General features: G+C 33.4%; 1 long non-coding RNA gene across 1 annotated transcript in view; it reads right to left on the reverse strand.

Moving 5' to 3' along the window:
• Positions 1 to 16,300: 16,300 nt before the first annotated feature.
• Positions 16,301 to 19,366, reverse strand: part of LOC136038236 (uncharacterized) — a 73,026-nt gene continuing 69,960 nt past the window's right edge. Inside the window, exon 4 of the long non-coding RNA XR_010620158.1 lies at positions 16,301 to 16,520. This is a non-coding gene — a long non-coding RNA (uncharacterized LOC136038236). The remainder of the gene's footprint in view (positions 16,521 to 19,366) is intronic.

Raw genomic sequence — 19,366 nt, forward strand, 5'->3', positions numbered from 1 at the left:
ACTTCATTGGAAGCTCAGTAGCAAAAGTCGTGTCTCAAAGCTATTTTACTGTCTACGATCCTAACTTTGTGTCGGAACTTTCGCAACAGGTAGTTATTTAGCTTATATGATTTACTGTGATTGTTAAAATGATTGAAAACTGTTGACTTTCTAATTAGTATTTATGACTAATATCATTACTTTTATTCCGTGTATTTCCTAGAAAGACCATATTAAAAGTTTTTGGCATCAGTAATTTTGGCGTTGCAGTCTCCCAAGGCCTTTAGGCTGTATTCCAAAATGCTGAAAAAAACAACAAAATTTCAATATTTTTTAACATGTTGAAACTGATATTTCCTTTATCTAAAATTTATGCTTCTTCTTTGATTTTAATAATCTGCTTCGACTTATAAGTGGTTATGCACTATTTCTTTATTTTCCCTTTATTTCTTCAATAAGTCACTGTCTAGAAGTTTGCATAGCACTAGCTACAAACTCGACTTTATTCGAATAATAAGTGTCTAGACGTCCGACTTATTTCGTTTTTATAGAACTTTGTATGACAAGCACAATCACAGCCTATATGGACACACAGTTGCGAAAGCATTTTTCAAAAGCAACACATAGCTATCGTCGCGACATTAATTGGTGCTGCGTCAAAACCAGACACCACAGCCTATATAGACACACAGAAATTAGAGGTTACCACATAAATTTCTGTTTTCACTCCCAGAATAGAGCCAAGATCTTTCCGCGCTGATTGGCTGTGGGAGCGCTGGAGAGTAACGCCTAGTCTAAAGATGCGTGTTGAAATCCTTCTATGGGCAAGATACGACTCCGCGCAACTGTGTGTCACATGGGCTACTCATGTGTCACATGAGCACAATTTAGCAACTATATTACTAAGGAGATATAACTCAGCGGTTGGGCGTCTGTTGTGTGTCCAGGAGGTCTGCGGTTTGACTTTGCCCGTATCCTTTTTTTATTTATTGCTCCAAGCTGTAAAGGTCTCTGACTGGAACCACATTTTTACAATAAAATACACTTTCAAAACCAATAAAAAGTGAAAAATAGATTTGCTTCAAATAACTGTCGAGGAATGCTTAGTTCAGACACAATGCCTAATTAGCTTATGAAATTTTCGTAGTTTTTTAATTACAAATTGGTTTATAGTATTAAAAACATGTATATATATATATATATATATATATATATATATATATATATATATATATATATATATATATATATATATATATATATATATATATATATATATATATATATATATATATATAAATTGGTTAAGTATTTGTTTCATGAAAAGTGAATTTTTCAACACCTTACTAAAAATAATATGTGAGTTTTGAGTAATGTCCTTAATTTATCACACCTACCGCTGGGTCTACTTGGGTATTGTCAAGATATACAGTATCATGAAACCTAAAAATAGTTTACTATTGTCGAACAAACAGCACAGCACGGTGGCTACAGGGGTCTTCTCCAGAGATGGAAGACTGAAGTTCGAGTTGCTCAGAAGTAACGGCATAAAATTCATTTATAAATTTAAAATAAAATGAATTTAAATTTTTAAATTCATTTATTAATTCATTATAAGTTACACAGTTTTGAGATTGTCTTTCTCATATCCTGACACTATTTTTGTAAAAGTTTCTATAAATTAATCTTTGTTCGTTTTTATTGACATAGTGTTTTTTGTTGGAAAAGAAGAGCAAATTCTAAATCTCTTCTGTTTTTCTATAAGTAATCCCTAGTTTGGCTTACTATTTATATTTTGAAAACAACCCTATTTTGGATTCTCATTTGGATTCTCGAAACAAAATCAATAAAAACAAAATCCCTCCTTCACTCATATTTTGGAATATACATCCTCCCCTTCTGATATTTTCGTGAAGTTACTCCATAGCTTTAAAAATAGATTGTTCTTTTACGGGAATTTTTTGCTTTTCTAATTGTAAAATCTAAACAATAAATTAACCATATCGAGTTATTTTTCAAAGGGGTGTCACGTCGAATTTGGTAGCTATGACGCATGACCCTAAAAGACAACGAATGACCCCTAATTTCTACCTCAAGTTTCTACTAGATTTGACAGCAAATGAATAATAAAAAAACACCATTTCACCTGATTCCCCTGATTTCCCCTTATTCGGCCGTCGGATATGGGGGAGACACCCCCCTTATTCGGCCGTCGGATATGGGGGAGACACCCCCCTCCTCTCCAATGTTTTTCACCACTGGGTAAAAAATGAGTCGGTAAAATACTGGGTGATTGAAAGCTGTTCAAACTTGATCCTTTAGAGGTAGTAAAATTCGTAACAAGGTTTCCGCAGGTGAAAACGAGGAAGGACCATTAGCGTTTGATAAGCGAAAAGAATCCTCTTGTCCCCTGCGGGAGGTAGTTCTTAATCGTTGCTATTGATACACGTCTCAGTGTTTTGTTTTTGAGGTGCACAAGCTGGTTCTCGGGTGTTATTGTCGTAGATTGCCTCAGCATTTGGTTACTGATGGAGAAACCATTGGCAGAGGATTGAAGAGGATGAAGGGTCTCTGCTCTGAGGGCTCTGAGTGAAGTAGAGCATATAAAGCTTGTAAAGCTTGCAAGCCAATGGAATCACTATGATAACATATTAAGACAAAGCAATATTGTGGTGATTGTTACTGCCCTTTTTGTGACAGGGACCGCATGATGATGAGTGTGTGCTGTCTCAATGGCTGTGTTCATTGAAGAATGAAAACCTATGGAAACGCATTCATCAGCACAAATTATATTAAGCACCTAAGAAGGGTTTAATAAAAAAAATTTTCTCCGCTTAAAATACGTGGAAAATGAAAATTCCATTCTTTCCCCTCGACTATTTTAAAAGGGGAGCTGGCGAAATGGATTGTTTTCCGCTCCTAATTAGCCACTAAGTGTTATAAAAATTAGAGGTAGGCTTTACTTACATGTGGGGCATACACGGATGAGTTTGCTACATGTCAGTACGTGCTGCATCGACAAAATTAAGAATAAGCTTATTTGGCCCTTACTTACTCTCTCTCAAGGAGCAACTGTGCATGTATATATCTTTTTTTGAAAAAGGGTTCAAGTTTCTTTTTTTTTGTCTTTTTTATTGGTACCCTTGGATTTTCTGGCCAGAAAGAAGCGATCTAGATAGGTCATTGGTAAAATTCATATAGGTCATTGGTAAATTTGAAATTTCAGATAATAAATTAGCCTCATTTTCCCCCAAGTACAGTCTTTAGTAGTTTATCTTTAGATGTTTAGTCTTTAGTATTTATTACACACGAAAAATTACACAAGATGACAAACTGTTCTGAACAGCTAAGCAAAAAAGGTGTAGAACAAGAAACAGCAAAAATCGGAGTGAATTGCAAACGAAAATGTTGCACAAGGACATCAAACAGTTAGAAGACAAAGCAAAGTTACAATAGAATGAAGAAGCATGTCAGTTTAGCTTGTGTGAGCGCTCCTGTGAACAATAAGGGCTTCATAGCCCTTTGCACCTTAATCCTACAAAAAAAGAAGTGCTGTTAAAATGCTTAAGGAAATCTAGGATCAGTCACGTCAATTCATAAAAATGCTGGTGGGGGTAGGGGGAGTGTATTTTACAGATTTAGGAGGGAGTATACTTGTTGCCATTCTTCAATTGTTATCTCCCGATTCTGTAACTTTTACTCAAATACGATACCACCTCCATAAATGAAGCAAAATTCTTCCTTGCTACCTTTCTCAAGAAGAAAACAATTTTTCCAACTTTTGTGTATAGAAGACTGAAAGGCTCACTAGGGCTATCAGACATTTTAATTATGATTTAACTGAAAACCAGCAGCTCCAAGCGAGATTATATATATATATATATATATATATATATATATATATATATATATATATATATATATATATGGTTTAAATTATAGACTGATACATTATAGATTCAAATTAAGAAGCCTCCGGGCCATGTACATCATTGATAGCTCAGTAACAAAAGTCATACTTCGAAGCTATTCTACTATCTATGATTGTGTCGTAACTTTCTCAAAAGAAAGTGATTTAGCTTACTTACTATGACTGTTAAAAGGATGTCTCAGGAATTTCAACTTTATTTAAAGAATAAATGTTTAGGCGTCCGACTTTATTCGTTTTTCTACAAATTTTATTTTTGTAGAATAAATACAATTTTACAACATCATTATTGAGGGGATAGAGCTCAGCGGTAGAGCGTTTGTTAAGTGTGCAGGCGGTCCATGGTTCGACTCTGCTCGTCCCCCTTTTTAACTTATTTTTCCAAAACATAAGAGGTCTCTGACTTAAACAAATTTTCACAATAATATACCGATTGAAAACCAATTAAAAAAATATGAAGTGATAAAATGGATTTGATTAAAATGACTCTCCAAGAAAAGAAATTTTCCAAGATAAGTAAAGAGCGAGATTCAAACGAGAAGTAACAAATTTATGTAGTAATTAAACGAAAATCACTCTTTTCAGCTGAAAGTAATGAGCAATATTAAAGCTTAAAACGAACAGAAACTTTTATAATTTATTATTATATTATTTATATGAAACAAACAATCCCTATTCATTCGTTAATTGTTTTTTTTTCAGTGAAGTGCTAATTATGTCCTGATCTTGAGATCTTACCGTAAAAACATACCTTATAAACATGCCTCAAAATAAAAACATAATACGCAGAGACAGCGATGACAATGCTCGTCACTATATTGTATTCCATCTGTGATGACTACTTCAAAATATGAGTTTTTCTTTGACACTGAGGACTGCTTATCGGAAGTCTTTCGGCCTGCTTATTGGCCGAAATATCTGCTTTATCTTTGTTTTATTTACTCCCTGAAAATCACCCTCGTTTATTTTGTTCTTTCTTAAAAAGAACCAACTGTGTATTTTCTTAACATTTCAAATTAACACTTGCTTATTAACATAAAGCTTTTTGATGTTTGACGACAAATTCGTATTAGTGTTAGTTCGGCATTTTCATCAAACAGTGGTAACGAATCAATAGGCAATCAATGGTAACGAATAGTAGGCAACGAGCGACTCGCCTCAATAGTGACCGAAACTCTACAAAACGAAATTTGATATCAATAGATACATTAATAAAATCAGCTTATTATACTTATTCCAAATACATAGGATTGATTAAATTCAAAATTTTGAATGATTTTTTATCTAGGGAGGAAACAGTACCTAAAAACCAAGGAATCTTAATGAAAATAACACCATCAGATTCAGAGTATCAGAAAACCTCGCTGTAGAAGTTTCAAGCTCCTATATACAAAAATTTGGAATTTTCTATTTTTTGCCAGAAAAAGGATCACAAATGTGTTTATTTGTTTTTTTTTTGTTTTTTTTTTCAGAGGTGATCATTTTGAAGTAATGGTCCTAACAGGTCGGGAAATGGTTTGTTCGAGCGGGAATTAAACGTTCTAGAGTCCTTTTGAAGTGCTGTGGGGAGAGGCCTGTAAGTTGTAAAATTAGCCCAAACAAGTTTTTTAAACTGAAAGTAGGGAGCAACATTAAAACTAAAAAAGAACAGAAATTATTCCTTATATAAAGGGGTCACCCCCTCCTAAATGCCTTTTTCTTACGCTAAAGTTTGACTTTTTGTTCCAATTTTGCAATAATAGCTACTGAAACACCGTTTAATTAGAGCAGGATTAGAGCAGGTTTAATTAGAACCGTTTAATTAGAGCAGGATTAGAGCAGGTTTAATTAGAGGTCGTTTAATTAGAGCAGGATGCTTCAAAAGTGCTAAAAGCTTTAGCATAAAGAGCATGGTATTGAGGAGGGGCAACCCCTTCATATACAGAGTAATTCCTGCTATCTTTGAGTTTTAATGTTGCTCCTTACTTTCGGTTAAAAAAACCGAGTTTTTTTTCATTTTGAGCTAACTTCATAAATCAGTAAACATTTTTTTGTATTAAAGATGAGCGAACTACGTAAATCAGTAAATATTTCCATATTAAATCTGAGCCAAATCTACAAGAAAAAGAGGGATTTTGGAAAATCATTTCGTTGAGAAAAAGGAAATCCATCGAGGCTGCGCGATAACTCTTCCTAATAGCGAAAACATTAGGTATTGTTTTTGTTCTCCAGGCCACTTCGCACAGAAGGAGCTGTTGTAGAAACTTCGGAGGGGGCTCATTCAATTGAAAATTAAAATTTTTAGTGGCATTTTTAATAGTTAAGAGATTAGAGGGTATACAGCTCCCCCTCGTGTCCTTTTTTTCTGATTATCCCCTATCCGTCCATAAAGACATCTGACCAAATTTTGAGTCAGCCATTTTATTCAAAATTGTCAAAATGTCCAATAACTACGCCCATCAGGAAGAAATGAACCCATTAGTCCCTGGGGTAAGGGCTGTAATTTATACAAGTTGTCTATTGTTTACATAGAAGTGTTGCAATTGAGAAAAGCAATATGTTTGATCATAGGGTTTCAAAAAGTCTAAGAGTTTTAAGGTGAGACTTTCAGGCAACTATGAGGGGGATATAGAACTAAACCAAAAAATACCATGTGCAAGCAGATCGTCAAAAGAGCGTATCAGAAAATCTAATGAACGGCTGAGGATATTAAGTTGAAACTTTCAGGGCATGTTGGGATTCGAAACTGAACGAAAAGACGCTAGGAACCTAGACAACTAAAGCAAAGAAACTTTGTTGCCCTAAAGATATCTCACAAACGACTTAGGGTATCAAGTTAAAACTTTAAGGGCATGCCGAAGGGGACTTTGCACTAAATCAAAAGACATTTCACGCATCTATATTTTCAAAATGGTGTTTCAACAATATTGCACAAATGGATAAGGTATTAACAAATACCAAAAACAAGAAGAACAATAGGGAATTTCTTAAGACAGTGGGAAACAAATTAGAATGAATATTTTGGCCCTATGTCCAAGGGCCATCCTCAGCTATACAAATAAGAAAAAACAACTTACAAGAGGATAAAATCAATAAAACTAAAATGACCAGTTTTTCAAAACAGTCCCAGCATCCTTACCTCAGCGACGTTCAACCAGGACTGATAAATAAATTGTTATGAAACGAGGCAGCACGTTTTTAATGCTTTTTTGCTGCTGGTCTTATAGGTCTATTTGTGACAGGTTCTGTGGTAATATCTATTGGATTTTTATAATATTTCGTAAGGTCATTTTTAATAAATTTGTGCATAGAGCATTCAGTGAATATTCTCCTAAATCCCTATTTAAGGAAATATTATTAATCTTAAGTCTGATTTCAATTGCTTCTCGAACTACTTGCTTTATGCAGATCATTACTAATAATGGCGGATTCTTCAAAAAGTATTTTGTGGCTAGGATTTTCGAAAATATGGCTGCTTAAAGCAGAATCAAAAGAAACAGAAGCAATATACGAATTTAGAGCTATGGTAATATCATCTTTATTCTGCTGTAGGCGTTTCTCGAAATTCTGATGGGTTCTCCCTACATAGAATTTGCCACAGTCACTTGATATTTGATAGACACCTCTTTGGCGAGTAACTGGAGTCTTATCTGTACCAGAATTTAGGAGATTTATGATTTTCAAGTTATTGGTAAATACAACATACAGATTCCTTTGTGTGCGTACTTTTTTAAGATTTCTAGTGATGTTTGGGATATATGGGAGGTGAATTATGTTTTGGGACTTTTCGGGATTCTCACATGGTAAATTATCGTTGAATTTATGGGAGTGTCTTTTCACTCTACGGTTAATTGTATTATTAATAAATAAAAGAGGATACCCAGTTCCAAAAAGTTTGTCCCTGATAAAGTCTAGTTCAGCTGTGATGTAGGAATCAGAACAAAGGTCTAGGGCACGATCGACGAAAAATATTACGACACATCTTTTAACTTATGGGGGGTGGTTTGATTCAAAATGTAAATATCTATTGTTTTGTGTTGGTTTTCTGTAAATAGTAAAATTGAGTTCATCTAAGTTACGAATGATTGGAACATCTAGGAATGAGATTTTATTTGCAATTTCAATCTCTAAAGTAAACTGTAAATTCCTATCATATGTTTTAAGGTGATCTAAAAAACCCCTAAGTTCATTTTCCCCATAGTTCCAAAGTGAAATTTCGTCATCCATGTAACGTCCCCAAAAGATATGTTTAAAAAAATATGAATTTAATGCCCAATTTTCAATATGTTCTACATAAATATTCGCCAGTAACCCGGAGAGAGGCGCACCCATGGGTAACCCATTTATTCGTTGGTAGAAAGAATTACAGAATTGGAAACACATTGAATACTTGTTACAAAGTTTAACCAAGATCATTAAAACATCGCAATCTAATCTTGTTGCTAAAACTTCTAATAAGTCATAATTTTCATTTATTTTATTTTATAATAATTTCTCGGACTACATCTCTGCTACATTAATATTTGTATACATAGACACAATGTCAAAGCTACTGCTAATTGTATTTTTTGAAATATTTACGTTTTTGAGTTTTTCAACTAAATCAACCGAATTGCATATATAAGATTTTTGAGAAAAAAGCAAAGGTTTGAAGGCTGTACATAACCATTTTCCAATGTTGGAGGCGGGGGCTTTCGTAAAAGCTACAATTGGCCTTAAAGGAATGCCTTGCTTATGTAATTTTGGTACACCATAAAATTTTGGACAAAAGCTGCCTCAGGGGAAAAGTTTATTATATATTTGTGGAGTAATCTTACCATTTTATTTTAGATCTTATAATTCTCTTATAATTTTGTTAGCAAACTGATCAGTATGATCGTGGGTCATAGTTTTATATGTAGTTTTGTCATTTAGGTGTGCATAAATTTTTGTGTCGTAATCTTTCGTATCCAGGACAACCAAAGAAATGCTTTTATCTGCTTTAGTTATAATAATGGACCTATAAGATCAGCAGCGAAAAAAGCTAAGCTGACATTAAAAACGTGTTTTTAAATCATTTCATTTCATTTCAATGAATTGCCTCGTTTCATAAAAATTTATTTATCAGCCCTGGTTGAACTTCGCTGAGGAAAGGATGCTGGGACTGTTTTGAAAAATTGTTCATTTTAGTTTTATTGATTTTACCCTCTTGTAAGTTGTTTTTTTTATTTGTATTGCTGAGGACGGCCCTTGGACATAGGGCCGAAATATTCATTCTAATCTGTTTCCCACTGTCTTAAGAAATTCCCTATTATTCTTCTTGTTTTTGGTGTTTGTGATGGAAAGGCAGTGTGGTCTTCGTCGTTATTTATGGATAAGGTATTAAGTGGAAACTTTCAGGGAATGTTGAGGGGGATGTAGAACAGAAAAAAGACACCATATGCATCCAGTTTGTCAAAAGCAAATCAGTAAAATGTAAGGAATGGCTAAGGGTATTATGTTGCAAATTTAGTGCTTGTTGAGGGGATGTTGAACTAAATAGAAGGACGCTAGGTACATCCATATTTTCATCACTGCGTATCTGAAATATCGCAGAAGTAGCTAAGGCTATTAAAGGAGACTTTCAGGGTATGTTGAAGTAAGTTGAAGGACACTATGTGCATCCCGACTTTCAAAACGACATATCTGCAAATTCTAAGCAATTATTCAAGGTATTAAGTTGAAATTTTCATAGTATCTTGAAGGGGTGGGGTGTGTTGAACTACATTAAAAAACACTACGCGCATCAAGATTCTTGATAAGGCGTATCTGCAATATCTCTGGAAAGTCAAAGGGTATTACATTAGAAATTTTCAGATATGTCCTTAGAGACAATGAGTCAAAAAACACTATGTGCATCAAGGCTGTTAAAAGGGTGTACCTGCAATATCTCAGGAACGCCTAAAGATATCAAGTAGAAGTTTTCTGGGCATGTTGAGGGGGGTGCTGACCTAATAAAAAGACGCTATATGCATCCACGTGGTCAAAAGGACGTGTCTGCAATACCTCAGGAGTGGCTAAGGGTTTTAACATGACACTTTTAAGGATTGTTGGGAATGGGAGAAACTAAATCAACTGATATTTTGTGCATCCCGGTTTTCGAAAGGGCGTATCTGTAATATCTCAGAAATGGCCGAAGGTATAAATTTCTAACTTTTATGTGTTTAGGGACTATTAAACTAGATCAAAAGACACTGTGTGCATCCATGTTGTAAAAGAGACGTCTCTAAAATATTTCAGGAACGACAGAGGGCATTAAGCAGAAACTTTCAGGGAATATTGAGGGGGATTTTCAGCTAAATCAAAAGACCTGATGTGCATCCAGGTTGTAAATTTTTTTTATCAACAATATTACAGGAATAGCTTAATGTATCAAGTTGAAAGTCTCAAGGAATGCTGGGGAGGGGATGTAAAAATGAATGAAAAGACATTATGTGCATCCAAGTGGCCCAAAGAGTGCATCTGTAAAATATCAGGAATTAATAGCATTTACTTGAAACTTTCAGAGCATGTTAAGAGGATTTTGAGATAAATCAAAAAGTACTATGTGCTTCCAGTTTGTCAAAAGGTTGTATCTGCAACATTTCAGCTAATTACACTAGGTTGAAATTCTTAAGGAAGGCTAAGGAGGGTTTGAACTAAATCATGAGTCATTATGTGTAAATCAAAAGACACTAAAGGCATCATTGTTGTAAAATGCTATGTATGTACAAATTTAGGAGAAGCTAAGGATATTAAGTTGAAACTTTCAGTGAAGGTTGGGGTGGATGTCGAACTAAATCGAAAGAAACTATGTGCATCCAGGTGGTCAAAAGAACGAATTTGCAATACTTCAGGAACGGGTAAGGGTGTTGAATGCCGGGGGAATGCTGGGGAGAAATATAACTCAATCAAAAGATTTTACATGCATCAATGTCATAAAAGAGCTGCATTTACAATATCTCAGGAGTAGCTAAGGATAGTGAGATGAAAATTTCAGGGACTACCGAGGGGATATCAAACTAAATCAATAGAAATTAACTTCATGGTTGTCAAAATAGTACATATGCAATAAACCAGGAGCAGCTAAGGGTATTAAGTTGAAACTTACATTGCAAGTTAAGGGGATATTCAACTAAATAATATAAAATTAAAGGCATCCAGGTTGCAAGAAAGCTGTGTGTGCAATACTTCAGGAACGGCTAAGGGTTTAAGTCAAAAATTTCAGGGAAAGTTAAAGGGAAATTTGAACTAAATCAAATGGCACTATGCACGTTCTAGTTGTCAAAAGGGCACATCTGCAAAATGTAAGGAGTGACTGAGGGTACTTAGTCGGAGCTTTCAAGTTATGTCGTCGGAGATGATAAGCTAAGTCAAAAATCACCATATGTATTCAGCTTTTTGGAATGGCGTGCCTACAATGTTCCAGGAACTTCTGACAAAATTAAGATGAAAATTTCGGTATATATTTATGTACTTCACAACGTAAAATGGCATAAATACAGTATCCCAGAAACAGCATAAGACATTAGATTGAAACTTTCAAGGAAAGTTTGAGGGGATGTAAAATTAAATCACTTGACACAGTGTGTATCCAAATTGTAAAAATGGCATCGTTGCAATATCTCAGGGATAGGAAACGGTATTACGTTGCAACTTTCAGGACAAATTTGTTGGGGATGTTGAACTAGATCAGAAGACACTATTTGCATCCAGGTTTTCAAAAGGGTGTATTTGTAATATCTAAGGAACGGCAATGGATATTAAGTTTAAGTTTAATCTTTTGGTTATATATATATATATATATATATATATACTCAGGAAGTCAAAAAGATGTATCTGCAACATCTCAGGTACAACTAAGGGCATTACCTTGAAATTTACAAGGAATGTCAGGGGTAGGATATTTGTCAAAAGGGCATAACCGCTGTATCTCAGAAAATTTTAGGGATATTAAGTTGAAACTTTCGGAGATTTGTGAAGAGGACGCTGAACAAAATTAAAAAACTATATGTGTCAAGGTCAGAAGGTGCATTTCTAATTTCTCAAGAACAGCTACGGGTATTAAGTTGAAATTTTAAGGGAATGTCCATGGGGGATAAGGGGCTAAATCAAAAAGCACAAAGTTGATTATGGTTGTCAAAATGGTATATAGTCAATATCAAAGGAAGGAAAGAGCTTACCTACAACATCCTAGTTACAGGATAAGGGTATAAGGGAGGCTTAAATGGCTTAAATAAAAGCGGTTGTATTTATTCTTGGTGTAAGATTTTCTTCTAATTTGTTGATCTAATTGAAACTTCAGGGCATGAAGTTGCCTCAATTAAAGTATCGGAGCTAAGGAACCTTAACTGGAAACAAATCGAGGATCTCCTGCTATAGATTAGAAAAATGCCGATATTTTCTTGATTATACAGCAAGAAGTGTCAGGTATTCTCACAGACGGCGAAACTGCCATTTCACACAAAGTCTAACGTCCTGTCTTCTACGACAATGCAAAACAAACGCCATTAGCACGGGGGGGGGGCTAGCTTCAGCTGTAAATATACAATGAAATATGTTTAGGCCTGGCTAAATTCTGGCATTTCAGAAAAAATAATAAACTCACCAAACCAATGTTTTCATTTCAAAGGAGTTGGATATAAATTACGAATTGATTGCCTTAGGCACTTCTTCAATGGCTAATTTTCTCCCTCTAACTTTTGAAGGGTTTAATTTAATTAAAATCTGATAAAATATTGTCAAAATTTTTTTCCAGTGATGTACGAAGGCAGACCCACCTAAAATCAATCCCTAAATTCTCCCTCATTTTCGCAAACTTTTTATTCAAGTTATCAATTAATTTTTTTTATTTTGTTGCTGGGCCATCCAAAAAAAATCCTGCGTACGGGCCTGCTTTATTTACGTAACGCTGCCGTTGAATTGTTTCCATGTCGAGCCTATGTCCATTAATGTGAATTTAAAAGTCCCTAGTGGCTCTCTAGATTGAAACTTTCCTTTTTCTTAACGAAGTGAGAGAACTCCCACGAACTCATAGCGCATGGTATGCTCAGATTTCCTTTGCAACACAATCTTGCGAAAAAAGGAAGTAGTATACACTATGAATTTACAAGATTTAGGTCACTCAATCTCCTCAATGTAATACTCAAGTCGCTCACATGATTGTTGGATTAATATTTTCTATAAACAATACATTGAAGTGTGAGCAGTATTCCATGGAGGCATGGATGATAATACTTGTCACTATATTCATTTGTGCTTTCTTAGTCGTGGTTATGTTTGTTCTGTATCAGTTTTTCTTTGTGAACTAAAGGAAAAGACATAAAAGGATATTCAACGTAAGGATTAATTTTAGACAAAATATTTAAAATAGACTTTTTCAGCCTTTTCAAGAATGTATATGAAAAGGGAGGATGGTAATTCTGGGGTTTCAATTCACGAAAATTTAGGGATTTAGCGTAAAATGTATTTTTGGATATACCCCCACCCAAACAAAAAATGAAGCCTCTGTCAAAAATCCCCTTCATTGAAGAATTACCAGGTATTGAGTTCTTGGATCTTGCGAAGCTAAAACGCTTCTCTTCCACCATACAAGACGCGTCAATTTTTTTTTTGAGGGGGGTGTCAATTAATTCCAATGGATATTTTGGCCCTTCTCTTAGATTCCGAAAAATGACTTTTTTGATTTTTTTAGTAAAATTGAAAACAGCAAAATTGTTTTGAGTTTTTTTCTGTTTTTTTTTTCTTAGTTTCGTTGAGAAGTGCTGAGGAAAGAGAAAAAGAGGAATTTACACACAATAAGTATTTTACAAACCTAGAAAAGAAACCCGCAAATCCATTTGTTTTGAAAAGATTTCCATATGGAATTCTTCGATTTTTGGCATTAGCGGGCGCCAAATTAAAAAAAGAAGAAAAAAACGTAGGCGAAAAATAATTGAAGTAAAGCTTAAAATTATTTGGCATTAAAAAATATTTCCCTTGAAAGGATAGGTGGTTTTGGGAACCAACAAATTCTTATTGTTTACGTTTTTACGGACAAAAGCGTCGTCAAATTCTACAAGTTTGTTTTTCTTATCTTCAAAGTATTAAACAAACACACATCATCGCTATTAAATAAATGAAACCCAAAACGAACATAAATTGCAATAGATTACCTAGTCAAAATCAAAACGAGCAAAGATTAAACGAGTATGACTGACAATCACCACGCCTTCTCAAGGTCAGAATATAATTTGCATTTTATATAAAAAAAAGCAATTAACCCTTTATTGTCAGTTTAATATACATATTCTGATATTTATTCCTTATAGCCGTAATTCAAAACAGTAAAAATATTTGAAACTTGTTTTGTTTTCAGTAAATTGCAAATTCTGTTTTGGTCTTGAGAAGGTGTGGGGATTGTCCTTGGAAAACAATTTGAATTTGTTTCTACTCATTTTTGGCTTTATACCAAAATTATTACGTATATGAAGGAGTTACCCCTCCTCAACGTCTCGCTCTTTACACTGAAGTTTAAATTTTATCTCAATTCTTTAAAAATGGTTCCTGAAACACAAGGGTCGTTTAATTCGAACAATAAGTAATTTTTATTAAAGTGCCGAAAAACTGTAGAGTGAAGAGCGAGGTATTGAGAAGGGGGACAACCCCTCCTATATGAAATAATTTCTGTTCATTTTAAGTTTTAATGTTGTTCCTTACTTTCGTTATTTAATGAAATGCAGAGACAAATATTTTTCTATAGGAAAAGGGAAAGTATGCCAATTAAAGTAAAAATATACAAAATGAAAAAAGTTTTTAATTACAAAAAAAAAAATACAAAACTATAGCCTACTCCCAAAAACTAAGATGTAAACTCCCAGCATTCAGTTCTGTTGAACAATACCGAAGCGTTGCACTTTTTTTAAAACAATTACGACAGTTCTGAACTTGATTATCCACAACCAAAATATTTAGTGCCTTTAGATTCAGTGTTTATAATAAGTAACACATTATCAAAGTAGTTTGCCCGAAGTAAAACATTCAAACTAAGAGTAAGAAAATCATTTTTTTTGGGGGGGGGAGGCAGGGAAGGGGTTTGTTGAGTGTGGTATAGGGCGATTTTTGGGGCTGTTGCGTTTTTTTTTGGTTGGAGGGGGGGTTGAATAATGTGTTGATTGTTTAAATGAGAAAGATTGATTGGAAGTTTGAGTTGATTATGGTTAGGTTGTGATTTGTAATGGAATATACATTTTTACTTGTTACTGCCGTGCGTCTACAAAACTGTAAAATTTTTCTTAGCGTTGCAGCATTTTGTAAAAGATGTGTTTTGTTTTCGTATGTGAAGAAAGTAAAATAAGAAAAAAATAAAATGTTTACTTCAATATTTTTTTTGAACTTAATTTTGAATACCAAAAGCCAGTGAATTTGACCACTTTATAAAACATAACAGTGAAATATTGAATCAATTTCAAAGTGACAACTAGATAAAGACAATCACTGCTGAAAAAGAAAATTGATAATAAAACACAAAAAATTGTCCGTTCAGGGGGAAAATACTGGAATTCCCAGCATACCGTTCAGAGGATACATTCTTTAACATAGTGGCTTCATATGTCAGCTCATGGGTACTCTTACAATGCAAACAAAAGTTGACAAAATGTTCTCACCGAAATCGCCCCTTATTAAGTTTTATTCCTTGTGTTCTCTATAATTATGTAAACTTTCTTGAGTTCTAATAACTACGCTAATTACTAATAAACAAATGCATATTTAGGATCACCATAAAAAGCTGACACCCAGTCACAAGATCTAGAGCTTCCAATCTCCGCCCTTTCACTCAACCTAGATATTTTTTTCGTAAAACGTCCTTTTCTAACAAATGTCATCTTTCTTTTTTACAAAAAACTAACTTAATATAGCAATTCATACTGTTTCCAATACCTTGTTTTTTTAACCTTTAGTTTTACTCATTTTATGTTCTTTGCTTCAAATTGCCTAGATGTTTTCTTTCCGAAATCTCATTTATTCAATATCACATATTTTTATTCACTTTTTTCGGTAGCTCTCCTTTCTTCCCACAGACAAGTGGTTCCCCCTAACCCTGGAAAATGGTTAAAGTTGCCTTACTAAAAAAAATTCTTTGACTAATAAAGTCTTCGAGGTAGGTTTGGACCAAGGAAAAGAAAGGAACACAATTTCTCCTTGTCCCAATTGAAACAATGCATAATATTTAGTAAGCTCGGTACAGGCGGTTTAAATATACAGCATATTGTAAATATATATAATTAATTTTCATAATCATTTGATAATTAAAATAACATACCCAGGTGGATCATCTTGATCCCAAACAATTTTAGTTACACCAAGTGACACAGACAAACTGAAATTTGTTCTGTGGGGAGCGGATTCCAATAAAATTTATCTAATAGGGAAGAAACATTATTAATGTAGAAACTTATTGGAAAACCGCCAATAAAATTGAGATTTTGAAGAACCTTAGTTCCCTGCAAATAATAGAGCCTAAATAGAGCTTTCAGAACTCTGAGCTCTCACCAGTGGCATCCACTCCGAAACTGTGTCTGCTGGTAGCAGGGCTAGTCTAAAATCTGGATGGAAGTCACCAATTGCATTTAGCTTATCCATCGTGGTTGTGAACAACCTAAAAATTGTAAACTTAGTTTTTCCCAATTTCTCTAATTTAGATCTTTAGCTAAATATCAATTGTAGTAATTGTTTCATTGAGAGGGCGGTTTTGTGGGAGCCACAAGGATATTAGAAGGGAACTCTGCTTGCGACCCGGAATCTGGGCTTGTACCCAGATAAGGGTACAAAAATGAGGGGACAACAATTCATGTAAATGCGAAAAAACAGCTAATTGTGTAAAAAATATAAGAAATTTGGGGATAATATAAGGTTCTGGGATAGGATCTGGGGTAAAATGCCTTCCTTGTTCCTCCATAGATCAATTTACAATAAATATATTCATATGCTTTAGCTCAACAGCTTTGTTTCTGGTTAGCACCACTTTTTTTCAAAAATACTCTATCATAAAAAAATATATATTTTTACAAATATATACATATATATATATATATATATATATATATATATATATATATATATATATATATATATATATATATATATATATATATATATATATATATATATATATATATATATATATATATATATATATATATATATATATATATATATATATATATATATATATATATATATATATATATATATATATATATATATATATATATATATATATATATACACATATATATATATATATACATATATATATATATATATATATATATATATATATATATATATATATATATATATATATATATATATATATACATATATATATATATATATATATATATATATATATATATATATATATATATATATATATATATATATATATATATATATATATGTGATTTGGTAAAATTTATTATACTTAGTTTACCTATTGTTGCTAAAAAGAGGGATATATTAACAGGATAAGTTTGTTTTGGTGTTACTTGGTTGTTTTACATTTGCTGTTGTTTTTTTTTTCTTTCATAGGCATGTATTTTGGTGGTGATACCTGACACGGGGATGCCATGGATATTCTGTGGTAGCCACAACACTTGGCTGGGTAGAGAATTTAAAGTGGCGAAACCCTATAGGCCAGTGTATTCTCCTGATGAGCCCTCGTGTTGGGTCGTTGCCTCTGAATTATTTGTCTTTATTATTTTTTCTATTGTTTGGTAAATGACGACTTATACTTATTGACGACATGACTGCCTGTCCATGGATTATTCTTTATGGTTGATTGTGTATGGCTATGCTGTTTGACCTATGTGATTGTATGGATGAGTAGGGTTAAGGCCTCATTCAAGTGCTGGTCTATATTAATCACTAATTTAGGAAAACAGTCTTCCTTTTCTCCTTCTGTCTCTCTTTTTTTTGTGTGTGTGTTTGTGCTGTTGCATTGGTGATTTCTCTTTTCATGATATATATATATATATATATATATATATATATATATATATATATATATATATATATATATATATATATATATATATATATATATATATATATATATATATATATATATGTGTGTGTGTGTGTGTATGTGTGTGTGTGTGTGTGTGTGTTTTGAACACTTCCTTCTAATAGTGTTTCATTTTCTTCTCCCGTACTCCTGAAAATAAAAATTAATCTAATTTCTTTCTTTTTTTTTTTACTCTAAGATTCCCTTCTTTTGTAATCTATTTCGTCAGGATTTCACAATCATTTCCTTTACTTTACTACATATCTATCTTAATTCTTATTGGGTATTCCAAAGCTTTCTACCTTTTTTAATTCCACGCATACATAGTTTTTTCTCTCCTATTACATTTTTTCTACTTTTTCCGAAAAACATTTTTCTTTTCTGCCAGACACCTTAAGTCCGTTGGATTTGTATAGGTTTGAACGTTCGATAAACTTTTTTTTCCAAATTCTGAAATCAATCCCTAGAAATCTGTTTCCTCTTGATCCTTAGTATTGCATTATCCTTGATGTTAATTCTGTTACTCAATTCTCTTCAATTTGAGAACGTGATCCGGCAATCTATTTTTCTCCCTTCTATATTTTTTAAGTGGCATTAGATCCACTTCAATAATTGACATGCAGGCTTCTTTTTTCCCTAAGACTAGAAACTATAGAAAATAGGAAGATGTTTTGGAAGGAAAAGGTGGGAGGAATTTTGGAGAAAAATCTGGATATTATATTGAACCATGTATATATTAAATACAGGCAGGTGACCGATGCTTGCTTTTCTCATTACGAAGAGTCTCTATCAATTTCGTAGTTTCTACCACAGAAGTATTTGTGGTGATCGACATGATTAATTGGTGTAAAAGTAATCACTATTGATCGCCAATTTTTTTTGGTTATCCTAAAGTGAGGGCATCCACGCTCTCTAAATTCCCCTCCCACTGATAAATTTTAACTTTTACATCACAATAGTAATATTCCCTCTATGGTTTTAAGGACACAGATAGGGGGTGTATTATTTGAGCTACTAAACCCTCAAGATGTTATTACGCGCACCCGGGGTTTGTGCAATACCACGTGTTTGTTATGTAAAGTTATAGTAAATATATTTGTTACGTAATGGGGTATTGTTTGTTTACTTGTGTAAATGTTTTCTTCAAGATTTCTGTGGTTGTTACGTAATATGGAATTGTTTGTTTACTTATGCAAATTTTTTCTTCGAGATTTCTTTGGTGGTTATATTGAGTGTTTAAAAACCCGTGAGATCTAGGAAAAGACCTTCAGGTGCCCCGCCAAATCAAGGAGCAAAAGTAGACGTTACATCACAGTTTTTCGGCTGTTTAAAACCTAAGGGTGTAGGGAAACCTTCAGGGCACTTGCAAGTAGGGACATAGTCCAAATTTATCACAACCTAATATTTTTCTGTTTCAAAAGAAGGGCCTTTGTTTT

Source organism: Artemia franciscana, chromosome 17 (genome assembly GCF_032884065.1).
Source record: "Artemia franciscana chromosome 17, ASM3288406v1, whole genome shotgun sequence".
Lineage (NCBI taxonomy): Eukaryota > Metazoa > Arthropoda > Branchiopoda > Anostraca > Artemiidae > Artemia > Artemia franciscana.